Source organism: Ictidomys tridecemlineatus, chromosome X, assembly GCF_052094955.1.
Source record: "Ictidomys tridecemlineatus isolate mIctTri1 chromosome X, mIctTri1.hap1, whole genome shotgun sequence".
NCBI classification, from domain to species: Eukaryota; Metazoa; Chordata; class Mammalia; order Rodentia; family Sciuridae; genus Ictidomys; species Ictidomys tridecemlineatus.
This window is the reverse complement of record NC_135493.1, coordinates 46,894,418-46,908,126: the sequence shown is the minus strand read 5'-3', so window position 1 is coordinate 46,908,126 and position 13,709 is coordinate 46,894,418.

Sequence of the window (13,709 nt, the reverse complement as noted above, 5' to 3'; positions counted from 1 at the left end):
TAATCTGTTGGTGATGCTTTATAGTGAATGTTTAATTTTATTCACTGTGTCTTTCATTTCCAGTTCATACTGGTTTCTTTATTATATTTCCATTTTTCATTAACATGTTTTTTTCATCTCCTGCATTTGCTCTCTTAATTGATTCTTTAGATCTTTTAGTTTTTTGAACATTTTAATAATCAATCTTTTTTAAATGTCTGGACTCTACTTTGACATTCGTAGCATTGATTGCCACCTCTTAAGAAGCTGGTACTAATTTGGTTCTAATTAACAGTATCATTAATAAATTTTAAGTAAAAAAATTGTGATTTTTATTAGTACTTTATTTATTATACTGAAAATACTTTTGGTCAGTTTAACTTAATAAATTATCACCTAGAATGACAAAGATTGATTATATTAACTAAAAATTTCAAAGTAACAATTTACATTTGTGATGCTATTAAGAAGAAAAGTAAAAATAGACTGGATAATTATTCTTTTTTATAAATTTTGAATTTTTTATATAATTTCACGCAATTATATAAAAAGGAAACAAAAACAATGATTTGAAGTATTTTAAATTAATCAATAACTTTTGTAAACACAGAATTTTTTTATGGTCTAAATTCATGAGTCTGAAGACACAGACTTGTAGAATGGATTACAAAACAAGAGACCTAATAATATGTTGTCTCCAAAAAACTGACCTCATAGGCAAAGAAATCCACAGTCTGAAGGATAAAGGATGGGGAAAATATCAATCTCATGGATCTCATGAATAAGCAAGGGTTTCTCTCCTGGTATCAGATTAAGTAGACTTCAAGCCAAAGTTGATCAGAAGAGACAAAGAAGGGGATTTCATATTGATTAAGGCATTATTCAACAATAAACGATGATAATTATAATTATGCCCCAAACAATGGAGCATCTATGTATGTCAAACAAATCCTTATTAATATGAATAATTAAATAGAACACAACACAATAATACTGGGTAACTTCAACGAACCTCTCTCATTACTGGATAGATTTTTCCAAACAATGCACAAGAAAGAAGTTATAGAACTAAAAAAAATACAATTAGCAGTTTAAAATTGACAAACATATATAAAATAATTTATCCATCAAAGCCTGAATACTGAATACAACATTTTCTCTTCAGCAGCACATGGATCATTAAAAAAATTCTTAAGCTACAAAGTAACTCTCAAAAAAATATGAAAAATAGAGATAATACCAATGCATTCTATCAGATCATAATGGAAAGAAATTAAAAATTAATGATAAGTTAAAAAATAGAAGCTACTCTAAAAGTTGGAGACTAAATAACATGCTATTAAATGATGAATGGATAGCAGAGAAAATTGGGCTGAGATAAAATAAAAAATACTCAGATATAAATGTGAAGAGTGATACAACAGCAAAATCTCTTGGACAATTAAAAGGAGGTTCTAAGAGGAAACTTTACAAGATCATTCATTGAAAACATATAAATATACAAAATGAATAATGTAAGATTATATATCATGACTCAAAGAAAGAACAAATCAATATCAAAATCAGTAGAAGACAGGAAATAACTATAATAAGGTCCAAAATCAATAAAAAATAAGATTAAAAAAATTCAGAAAAACAGCAAAACAAAAACATGGTTCCTTGAAAAAGTAAGCAAAATTGATAAGCTTGTAAACAAGATAACAAAAAAGAGAAAAGACTCAAAATAATTAACATTCATGATGAAAATTGAAATACTACCACAGACAGTACTGAAATTCATAGGATAATCAGGTTCTGTTTTGATAATTTATTCTCCAATGAATTAGAAGATCTTAAAGGCACTAACAAATTTCTAGAGATATATGACCTACCCAAATAGAACCAGGAGAACATAAAAAAATTTAAACAGATGAAGTATCATTCTACCAGACTTTAAAGAATAATTAATACCAAACTTCCTCAAATTGTTCCACAAAATTGAAAAAGCAGAGATTCCTTCTGAGGAATTCCTTTCTCTGAAGCTAGTATCAAACTGATACCAAAATCAAACAGACACATCAAGGAAAGAAAAAGACCTATATCCCTGGTAAACTTAGATGCAAAAATTCTTAACAAACACTGACTGAGAATACAAAAACACATTAAAAGGACAGTGCATAATGACCAAATAGGTTCCATTCCAGAGATGCAAGTTTGGTTCAACATATAGAAATCAACAAATATAACTCATCACATCAATACAATCAATTACAACAAAGTCATGATTAAATCAACTAATGCAGAAAAAACATTTGACAAAAAACAGTATCCATTTATATTTAAAACACTGGAAAAAATTAGAGAGGGTAGAAAATTTGTAGAACATTATAAGAGATATATATGTTAAGCCCAAGACCAACATCATTCTAAATGAAGAAAGATTGAAAGCATTCCCTCTGAAAAATAGAACATGATGGATGTCCTCTTTCACTCTATTCAATAGAGGCCTTGAAATTCTAGCCAGAGTAATCAGACAAAAATAAAGAAATTAAAGGAAATGAATAGGAAAAGAAGAGTTAAAACTATCTGTCTTTGCTAATGGCATGATCCTATATTTAGAAGCCCCCAAAAACTCCATCAGAAAACTTCTGGAACTCATAAACAAATTCAGCAAAGTATGGGGTTTTAAATTAACACCCATAAATCAATTGCATTCTGATACAGCATGAAACAGTGGAAGTGAAGGAAGAAACACTTTGCCATTCAAAGTAGCCTCCAAAAAATATTTGTAATCAATCTTGCAAAACAGATGAAAGATCTCTTCAATGAAAAGTATAGAACACTGAAGTAAGAAATTGAAAAAGACCTTATAAGATGGAAAGAGCTTCCATATTCATAGATAACCATAATTAATATTGTCAAAATGACCATACTGCCAAAAGTACTATACAAATTTAATAAAATTTCTATGAAAATTCCAATGATGTTCTTCATAGAAAAAGAAAAAGCAGTCATTTTGAAAAATAAGAGGCTCAGAATAGCCAAAGAAATCCTTATCAAGAAAAGTGAATCAGGAGACATCCTAATACCAAAAAATAAATTATACTACAGAGATAAATAAAGAAAAATGTCATGGTATTGACACTAAAACAGTTATGAAGACCAATGGAATTCAATAAAAAAACAGACACAAAGCCATATAAATACAATTATCTCATACTACACAAAAGTGTGGAAAGCATACACTGGAGAAAAGATAGCCTCTTCAACAAATGCTACTAGGGAAACTGGAAATCTATATGTAGTAGAATAAAATTTAACCTTTATCTCTCACCTTGTACAAAATTCAACTCAAAGTGGATCAAAGACCTAGATATTAGAAGAGACATCCTACACCTTCTAGAAGAAACTGTAGGCCCAGCATTTTAACATGTCAGTTTAGGAAACCACTTCCTCAATAAGACTCTTAAAGTAAAAAGAGTAAAATATAAATTCAATAAATGACATCAACTACAAATATTCTTCACAGTAAAGGAAATAATCAAGAACATAAAAAGAGTGCCTATAATAAGAGAATATGTTTGCCATCCTTACCTCAGATAAGGCGTTAATTTCCAGCACATACAAATAACTTAAAAAAGTTAACACCAAAAAAAAAAAAAAATCCAATCAATACATAGGCAAGTGAACTAAGCAGAGAACTCTCAAAGGAAGAAATATGGTCAACAAATGTTTGTAAAATAATGTTCAACACCTCTAGCAGTTAGAGAAATGTAAATTAAACTACACTGAAATTTTATCTCACTCCAGTCAGAATGGCAATTATCTAGAATACAAGTAAGGGTAAATGTTGGTGAAGATGTGGAGAAATAGGAATACTCATACATTCCTGATGGGAACGCAATTTGCTGCAACCACTAGGGAAAGCACTAGGGTGATTCCTCAAAAAACTACAAATGGAATGACCATATGATCCTATTATCCCACTCTTTGACATATATTCAAATGATTACAAATCAGATTAGTACAATGACGCAGCCACATCAATTTTTATAGCAGCACAATTTACAATAGCTATACTAATCTATGAACCCAAACCTTGATATTCATCAACAGATGAATGGATAAATAAAATGTCATTTATACACACAAAGTAATATTACTCAGCCATAATGAAGAATAACTTTATGACATTTGCTAGTAAAAGAATGGTTTGGAGACTATCATGCTAAGTGAAATAAGCAATCACATAAAACTAAAGGTCTCTGAAATGTGGATGCTAACACACAAAAGGGGTGGGGAAGTGAAAGAATAGAAGTTAAGTGGATTAGACAAAGGGGAAAAAAGGAAAGAGAAGGGGATAGGAATAGAAAATATAGTGGAATGAATCTGACACAATTTTCCTATGCACGCATATGAATACCCTGGAGTAAATTTCATCATGTACATCCACAATTCTGGGATTATAATTAGAATGAAATATACTTCATGTTTTTATGAATATATCAAATAGACTCTATGTTCATATATAACTAAAACAAAATAAAAATAAAAATAAAAAGTGTTTAAAAATCATTGTTTGGTTACTTTTTGTCTTCAACTGCTACTATACTCTCACTAGCTATCTTTATTATAGATAAAGGAAGAGTCCATCATAACTGTCATAGAAAACATTACATGGGCATAGGAAGAGATGGAAATATTGAAGAAGACAAGATCACTTCTTCTGAGCATTCAAAATATGAGTCAATAATACTATAAGTTAGATAACAAAGAAAAACTTTGTATTTATACATAAGTTTTAAAATTTGTGTATCTACAAAAACTTATCATGAAAGTATGTAACATGCCAACAAGGGATAGTAGTAGTATACAGTTGGAAGTATTTAATTGTGTAGGTAAAAGGATATTTGAGATGATTCCTTTCTCAATACCACATAGTTTCAATGGGCCATAGGTAACAACAGTATTTTCTTTATGCTCTAATACAAAAAATAATGGCCAAAATGAACTTGGGCTTTAAACAAAGAGAGTTCAAAATCTGTGATCCCAATTAATAGAAGTCATAACAAGACCTAGAGATTTCAGCATTTGATCTTAACACATGTCTAAAACACTGGCAGGCTCTGTAGCAACAAGGTAGATTAGGAAGGAACAGAGGGTGACACCACCAACTAAGTGTGATAAGACATACTTTCAGAAATTAATGACCTCTAGACACTAGTACACAAGTAAAACATCACTTCTCCAATATTTTTGGAGTCTTACTTAGCCCAATCAAGAACAGAAAGAACATAGGGGCAAAATTTGATAAATGAATATAAATTTTACTACATTTGCAAATATACTGAATTTTTAAATTATTGCTTGAAACTCAAAATATAGAAATATAACTCCCTATGTTTCCTTTATAAGTAATGACATAGATATCCCATAGAATATTACACAGAAAGAAAAGCTTGACTTTAGAAAAAATATCTTCTTTCTGAATTATAGCAACCTCTTTCACTACTCTGGATTACACTGGCAAGGGAATAAGTTGACAATTTAATAAAAATAAATATGATTGTTATTTAAGGGCTAAATTCCTTAAACTTTCATGGAACAACTGAATTTTAAAGTATGAAAATAATTCAAAGGCTTTTAACTTATTAACAGAAGTTACTTGATAATGTCAATATTTCATTATAACAGACAATGTATTTAGCAAATAAATATGTATTGACACAATTTTCATCAAGTCATAGAAGGTCACTTCTGCTGTCCACTCTGTCTATATAAAAATCCTGCCCCTAACAGCAAGTCCGTATACTTACTACTAATTGTCAAAGAAAACATAAGCCCCACTCAGCTGGCAATTTGAAAATAAAATGTAATAAAAGCGCTGTTTCTGTCAGCTTCATATCACTATGCCCTAAGGACCAGACAAGAACAATGTAGAGAAAAAAAAAAGATTATTTTGGTTTATGGTTTTAGATGTCTCAGTCCATGTATAACAGACTACATACCTGTCATGACATGATCAGCCATTAATTCACAAACTGGGGAGAGCAATGTGTGATGAAGAAAAGATAAGCAGATACACAAAGGGAAAAAGATGGGGATATATATATTATATCCCTGATAGGGATATAATGACTCTTAGCCACATTAGCACACTTATTATATGGGTTTAACATTGAAAGGATTTTTTGTGAGAAAATTTCTTCAAAACAAATAGGCTGAAGTATGAAGCACAGTTATAATCACCAACTTTGTGCTCATAATTCTTTACCACAACAGATGGTGTCTGAACTCAGGTCAGAACTGATAGCCCTGTAGCAAGCATGGAACCTCCTTTGAACAGGGAATCATCATATTAACTGAGCAGTCTCAACTCGTGTCTTTGCACCAAGAGCTCCCAACTCAGTCTCACTCCTGTCGCTGGACAGTTCTAGGACCATAATTCAAATCATCGCTAACACCATCTGCTCCTGTTTTATTTTTAAGCACAATTAATAAGATATTATTTGAAGTTTTTGGATTTCTTTGAAGAAAATGTGGCATCCTATTATTATAACACAAAAGATAATTAGTAGCAAATACATAAACTTCAAAATGTAGCATATTATATGTGTTTGCATATTTCAGGATTAATACAATTTAATTCATTATTTGTTCAGTAAGCCATGCAGGATCCACAAGATCATTCCTGCTATCCTGAATATCCTGGAGGAGATGATATAATTTCATAAGACTCTCATTATTTCTCTGCCAAATTTCCATTAAGTGATTTTTAACTTTTTCCCAATCCCATTGAGAAGCATTATATCTTGATGCTGTAACAGAAACAAATTAGCAGCCAGCATGTAAGCGAAGCTACTATCTGAACTTGAGAGTGGCAAGCTCATTTCCTATATTTATTACAATAGATTCCAGGGCATTTAATTTAGTTTCTCTCTTGAAATGAATTACCTGATTCTGTAGAGCTTTGGAAATATTATGAGCCAAATCATTAAGAAGATGAGCTTTTTGAATGCATTTGGATAGGGCTATGGCAGATGTCATGACAGAGAACAAAACAGATATCAAAGTGACTACTGCATATTCAATAAGACCAAGAGCATGCCAGTTTCTATTTAGGTGGAAATTAATATTTTGTAGGACTTGAACTCAAGCATCAGAATACCAGGGCTCTGAAATGTTACCTGGGATTAAAACAAAAGACAGTGAAGTACCACAAATACTCCTTGTTCTCTGTTATTCCTAGTAATGCAATTAATTATATTGTAATTTTGACAAGTTACATAGTACTGTTCTCTGGTATTATTTGCTTTTATATTCCCAGAAATTAAAACATAAGGAGATTGTACATAGGCCTTCAGGCCATAACAGAGAGCCACTTTTACAGCTTTTGTACAAAAGGTAAGTTTGGGAGCTGCCACTATAATTGATTAAATCTAAGAAAGCTATCAAATGCCACAGATCTTTCTGTATGCTACCAGCACTGAAGATCAGAATATAACTAACAAGCCATTGGGGAGTTATACATTTCTAATGTGGCTATCTCTTATCAACTCTCTAAGACCAGTCTAGAATATATTCACTACTGCCAGCAATTTTGTGTCACACTGGAAAAACATTGAAAGGCACACAATTGTGTATATTCCTGTCACTGGTGTGGTCAATTAGTCACTCAGCTACCTCAGTCGTGCGGGGGGCGGGGGGGGGGCGGGGCGGGGGAGGGTAGAGATGTGGAATCAACACACAGACGACTCCAGGAGCTGGTGAGAACTGGCTTGTGGTGACCTAGCTAACTTCCAGTAGATCAGTTTATTTTTGGAATGCATAAAACTGTTATAGGGTTCAGGTGGGGCATGCCCATCAATTATACATAAGCAAGATAATATCCATAAGCCAATCATCTTCTGTCTAATGTAACTACAATGTGAGGAAACTCTAAATATTGCTGTCATGGTGGAAAGCAATCTGGAAGGTTTCTTGTCTCTAAGGGAGGAGGCTTACTGAGTCAGGGATTTCATGCCCTGTAGCCCCTCACTCTCAGTTTCCTGGACTGGTAGTTTGGCAAAGCTAACCATAATTGCTGAGGATTTGGTTTCACTGATGGCTCGCTAGAGCAGAGCACCCCATCCTGCAGGCGTTCCTCTCAGGCCTGAATGAATGTGGATTCTTCAAGCACTCCCAGCTGCTCATAGCTGCTACCTGCAACTAAAAGTTATTCCAACACACAATTCTGTTATATATGATTAAGGCAGTAAGGTATTTGTGGATATTCTCTGGGAAACATGGTTATGTCATTGGAGAGTCCCATTTTTGTAATTGTTAGGGTATACAATTTTAAATCCTAAGGACCAATAATATCGGCTCCCAGTGCTCCATATACATTGTCTTTTTCTCTGGGGCCCCTTTATTTTATTTTACTTGTTTTTATTTTTTATTTATTTATTTTTTGGAATGCTGGGGATTGAACTCAGGGACACTCATCCGCTGAGCCACATCTCTGGGGCCACTTTTAAACATCCATCAGTATCATTGTGGCAACCAACATATAGGTAGACTGCTGATATACCCATTATAATTAAAACCAATTGTATGGATAGGAATGCCGAAGTCTGGCTTGGCACAAATCAGGAGCCACTTGTCAAAAAGAAACTAACTTTATTTTTAGAACTACAAACGCCAAACAAAACAGCTCCAGGGAAAAACCCTCAGAGCCCAACTGCCACCACCGGCTTCCACAAGCCTCTCCCCCCCACACCAGCCCCTCAACCTCCCACAATCCTCCTCCTCTTGAGCCCGATTGGCTGGGTTGCGTGGGCAGAGCCAAAGAAGTCACCCAATGAGCAGCTCCGTGGAGGAGCCAATCAGCTAGATGTTGCTGGGGCCGCTGTGAGCCAATCATCAGCTGGCAGTCTGAAGGGCAGGGAAACAGCCCAATGAACATCACCGCAGAGGAGCCAATCAGCTAGATGTTGCTGGGGCAGTCTGAAGCTTGCTGGCAGCTGGAAGTTTGCTGGGGCCCCTTTGGCTGTGGCTCTCAACAGATAGGGGCAATATGTTTATCTGAAAAACCTCCCATCATGTGTGTATCATTAAAAAATACTGGAATGGATTTTCTAATCAACTCAGCTGGGTGCAAAAAATCTAATCTGGAAAATAAATCCAATAAGGTTCCCCACATACCTTACTTACTTCACTACTCAATAAAGCCAGCATAGCCACAAACATGATGGCTGAATATTAGCACCTCACTACTGTTTGACTATGTGCTCAGCCTCATTCCTCAGGTTCTTCAGTTGTTTGAACTGTGCCTCAGGATTCCCTATGAGTGATGGACAGCATTCAGGTACCCATATAGGATGAACTGTACTTTCTGGAAAGACACAAGCATGGCATCTGCCTCACATTATTACCAATGGTTGAATCCATTGTCCTGTTTGTAAATTTCTCCACCAGACAAAGCCTGATGGGTTGACTGCAGTGAGAGTCATGTGTTGCTCAGCAGTAGTGTGACCCTCAACATCACAATTTAAAACAATTTTAAACAAAAACAGCATAATTTAAACAATTTGTGGGGTTCTATTTTCCCACCCCTTTTTTATAATAATTATAAATTAAGGGACAAGTGAGTCTGTTCTACAATGGCCTGGCCATGGGGATCATAAGGGATCTCAGATTGGTGATCAATATGATATTAAAAACAAAAATGTCAAAAAGAATAACTGGTATAAGTTGGAGCATTATAATTTTCAATTTGTAGAGGAAGGCCCTGTTCTGCAAATGTAACTAAACATGGAGAAATGACTTGATTTGTATTTACTACTTGGCAAGAAAAATTAGCAAGTCACCTGTCAAGCATGTGAGGTTTGCCAAAACCAATGTTGTTGTACAACTGAAAATCATACTCTAATGAAAGAAAGCTCAGCTACCAGCAATTATATAATTTCAATTCTATCTTTAATACTAAGCTGAGCAATTATATTATGAATTGAGGTCAGTGTAAGTACTAGAAGCTACCTTTACATCTGTTTGTCTATAGATGATACCCTTATTATCTCAAATTAACTTAGGTTGTTATATTGAGAGTTGTACTTTTGTAAGGCGTTAACAGGCTATAGTTATGAGGTTTACAAGGAAAATACAAAATAAAGTTAACAAGAGTAAAAATACATTTAGTTTGTGTAAGAGCTATGGACCAAGAAACATTTTTTTTGTAATACCAAACTTTTACTTACCTATATATTGTGTATCCTGTTTATTTTAAGATTATAGTAATTTTTCTAACAAAAATCTTTCATTTGAACCTAACTTTAAATGATCTTGAGTGATCTTCTTAACATGAAATAAGGTGAGAGTAAGAGTCAACTCAAGTGAGGTAGACTCTCGACAAATCTTAGGTAAGATGTTTTTCTTTTGAAAGTAATTTTTGTCTCTTTTTCAAATATTATTTTATAAAATTTTTATGTATGATTTTTTCAGTCTATAAGAATCACTTAACATAATTTATAATTACATCTGAAAAATGAATCAAACAATTTAAGAGTGTTTTTAGCTCCCTTTTTTAGGAAAGTGTCAAAATGTCTTCACATCCTACATTGTTAAACTTTAAATAAACAAGGTTCTTATTGCTGTTCAAAAAATGTATTCAAGTTCCCATTCTTCTGTAAACAGCAACACAAAATTTTACAATTTTTGACAGATAATCTTCATCGAATTACAAAATATTAAATGACATAAATATTTCCAAATGAATTTAATATTTTTATATAAGTCTCTAAGAGAGCACTGTTACAGAAAACTTTAGTTTGAAGAGCACCATCTTGGTAAAGTTTTCTTTAAAAGTTATATTTTTACAGACTTATATATGAATACTTTTAGAATACAAAGAAACCAGTAACTACACCACAATTATACTGATGTTTTTTATATTAATCAAGATTGGCTCTTGGGGCTGGAGATGTGGCTCAAAATAAAGATATTGTGTCCACCTAAATCTAAAACTAAAAAATAAATATTAAAAAATATTAGCTCTTAAAGAAAATTTTGTAATCTAGTATATCATGTAATACTGTAAAATAACACCTGTTGTTTAACCAGAATTTTACAAAAATTAATTTAAGACTAGTTTTTCTAAACAATAAAACTTAACAGCACAATAAAATTTCTTGATAGATAAGAGTATATTAATATTTTAAGAAATTCTCATTACTTTAATACATGGAGGATTATACTTTGGTTTATATCAGTACATTTATATCTGACATGTGTTGGGGGAAAGGGTCAGTTTTCTTCATTACCTCAGCCCCTTTTTTAGGAATTCTAATTATCCTCTTGAAATGTTACAGATGCCTGTGAAAAGAGCCATTTTTATCTGTTTCTGCAAGCATGCTCCATGCCAGATACCCTGTGCAAGACCTTCAGACTCAAAGATTAGAAATTCTCTCAAAATGGGGTTGGGAGGGAGAGCAAGGGATGAAGATTACCTCTAGATAGGGAATAGGGGTGGGAGGGAAAAGGAGGGAGAAGGGGAATAGCATGGATGGTGGAGGAAGACCCTCATCATTATACAATATACATGTATGAAGATGTGAATTGGGTGTCAACATACCTTATGTACAATCAAAGATATGATAAATTGTGGTTTAAAGGTGTATTAAGAATTGTAATGCAAAAAATAATAATAATAATTAGAGAGCTCATGTATAATGGCAAAAAAAGACAAACTAAATTTCAAAAAAAAATAATTTCAGCTTATTGTGTAAACTATAGATAACCAATTTAGTTCCACACAAACTTGTTGATATTTATCCTCCATAATCTTTTTGTAATTTATTTTGACATTTTACAACTTTTTACTCTACCACAAAAGATACTTTTTTAGATAAAATTTTTATTTCTGTTACTTTCTATATTAAAATATATTTCCATACCTAAAACCTTCCTATTATTTTTAGCTGTTGGCTCCTTTTAAAATTTATACTCTGAAGCAATCCTTATGAAATTTCTGAATTTAGACAAATTATTTTAATAATATGAATTTTTTTATAGTACTTTAATTGAAACCCAATTGGAACCTCTTACACTCTTTGTATATAAATCACACCTGACAGGATCTAAACTTCCATCAAACTTCGTTTTAGTGAAGAACAGAAACAAATAATCACAAAACTTTTCATTTACCAATTTATGCAAACACATGTAATGTTTAAATATATTTAGTTATGGAATTTAAAAAGTTAAGATTTTTTTATATATTTAGCTGTTGATATTTTAGCACCATAACTATTGAATTAATCAGATGTATATGTGTGTGTTTGTTACAGACTCTTTTCACAGGCATCTGTTACATTTGAAGAGGATAATTAAGATTCCTAAAAAAGGGGCTGAGATAGGCAAAGAAAACTGACTCTTTCCCCAGAAACAAGTCAGATATTAATGTACTGATATAAACCAAAGTTTAATCCTCCATGTGTTAAAGTAGTGAGGGTTTTTTAAATAATGGACAAAATAGCTTTATTTTGTTTATTTGTTTATTTATTTTATTTAGTGATTGATTTATTTTTATGTGGTGCTGAGGATCTAACTCAGTACCTCACAAATGCTAGGCAAGTTCTCTACCACTGAGACACAACCCCAGTCCTGAACTACTTAAAAAAATTATATATATATATATATATATATATATATATATATATATATTTATATGCAGTGCTGAGAAATGAACCCAGTGCCTCACACATGCCAGGCAAGTACACTATGGCTGAGCCACAGCCCCAGCCCCCTGAACTTCTTTTTTCAGTTACATAAATTGAAAGATATTTGGATCCATTTTTATTTAAGTTTTAATTCATCAGCATTCATTTATATATATGCAAACTTCGATACCATGTACATGATACATGAACAGCAGCACATATGTAGACACAATGATACAATACATAGGTGTGCACATACACACAAAACAGAGAAGAAAAAAGATCTTACTTTTTTTATAAGTGGAGCTCCACAAGTAAGAGGCAATGTTACAGATGTTTACTAAAGCCATTATTAATTTAAACCCATTAGAAGTGGTCCAGCAGACTTGTACATTATGACTTAAATATAGGACAGGCCTGTACAGTTGGAAATGCTAGGTGTTTTTATTAAGATGTAGTGTCCCCCAAAAGATCATATATGAGATAATACAAGGTTTGGAGGAGATATGATTATGTTGTAAAAGTCTTAACCCAGTGAATTAATTAAGAGTCTTAACAGTGAATTGATCCCCTCAAATGGATTAGCTGAGTAGTAACTGAAGTGTTAGGGCATACATGGAGGAGATGATAAATGGGGTTTGGTTTGGGGGTATATATTTTTTCAATTTGAAAGTGGAGTCTCTGTCTCTCTGGTTACTGATCACCATGTAAACAGCTTCCCTCTGCCACATGTTGTTCCGCCTCACCCCGAGCCCCCAGTAATGGAGTGACATTCTATGGACTAAGACCTCTAGTAAACTTTTCCTCCCCCCAAATTGTTCTGGTTAGGTCCTTTTACTCACAGCAGCAAAATCATCATCGTCATCATCATCATCATCATGTGACTAAAACAGAAATTGGTACTGAGTAATGGGGCCATTGCTGTGACTAATCTTACCATGTGATTCAGAAGCTTTGTGAGCTTTTTGGAATTGATGGGAGAAGTTTTGAGATATTTAGCAGTGCAAGTTTGAAATACTTTAGGTTGTTACAAGTAAAGCTTAATGAATGATTCTG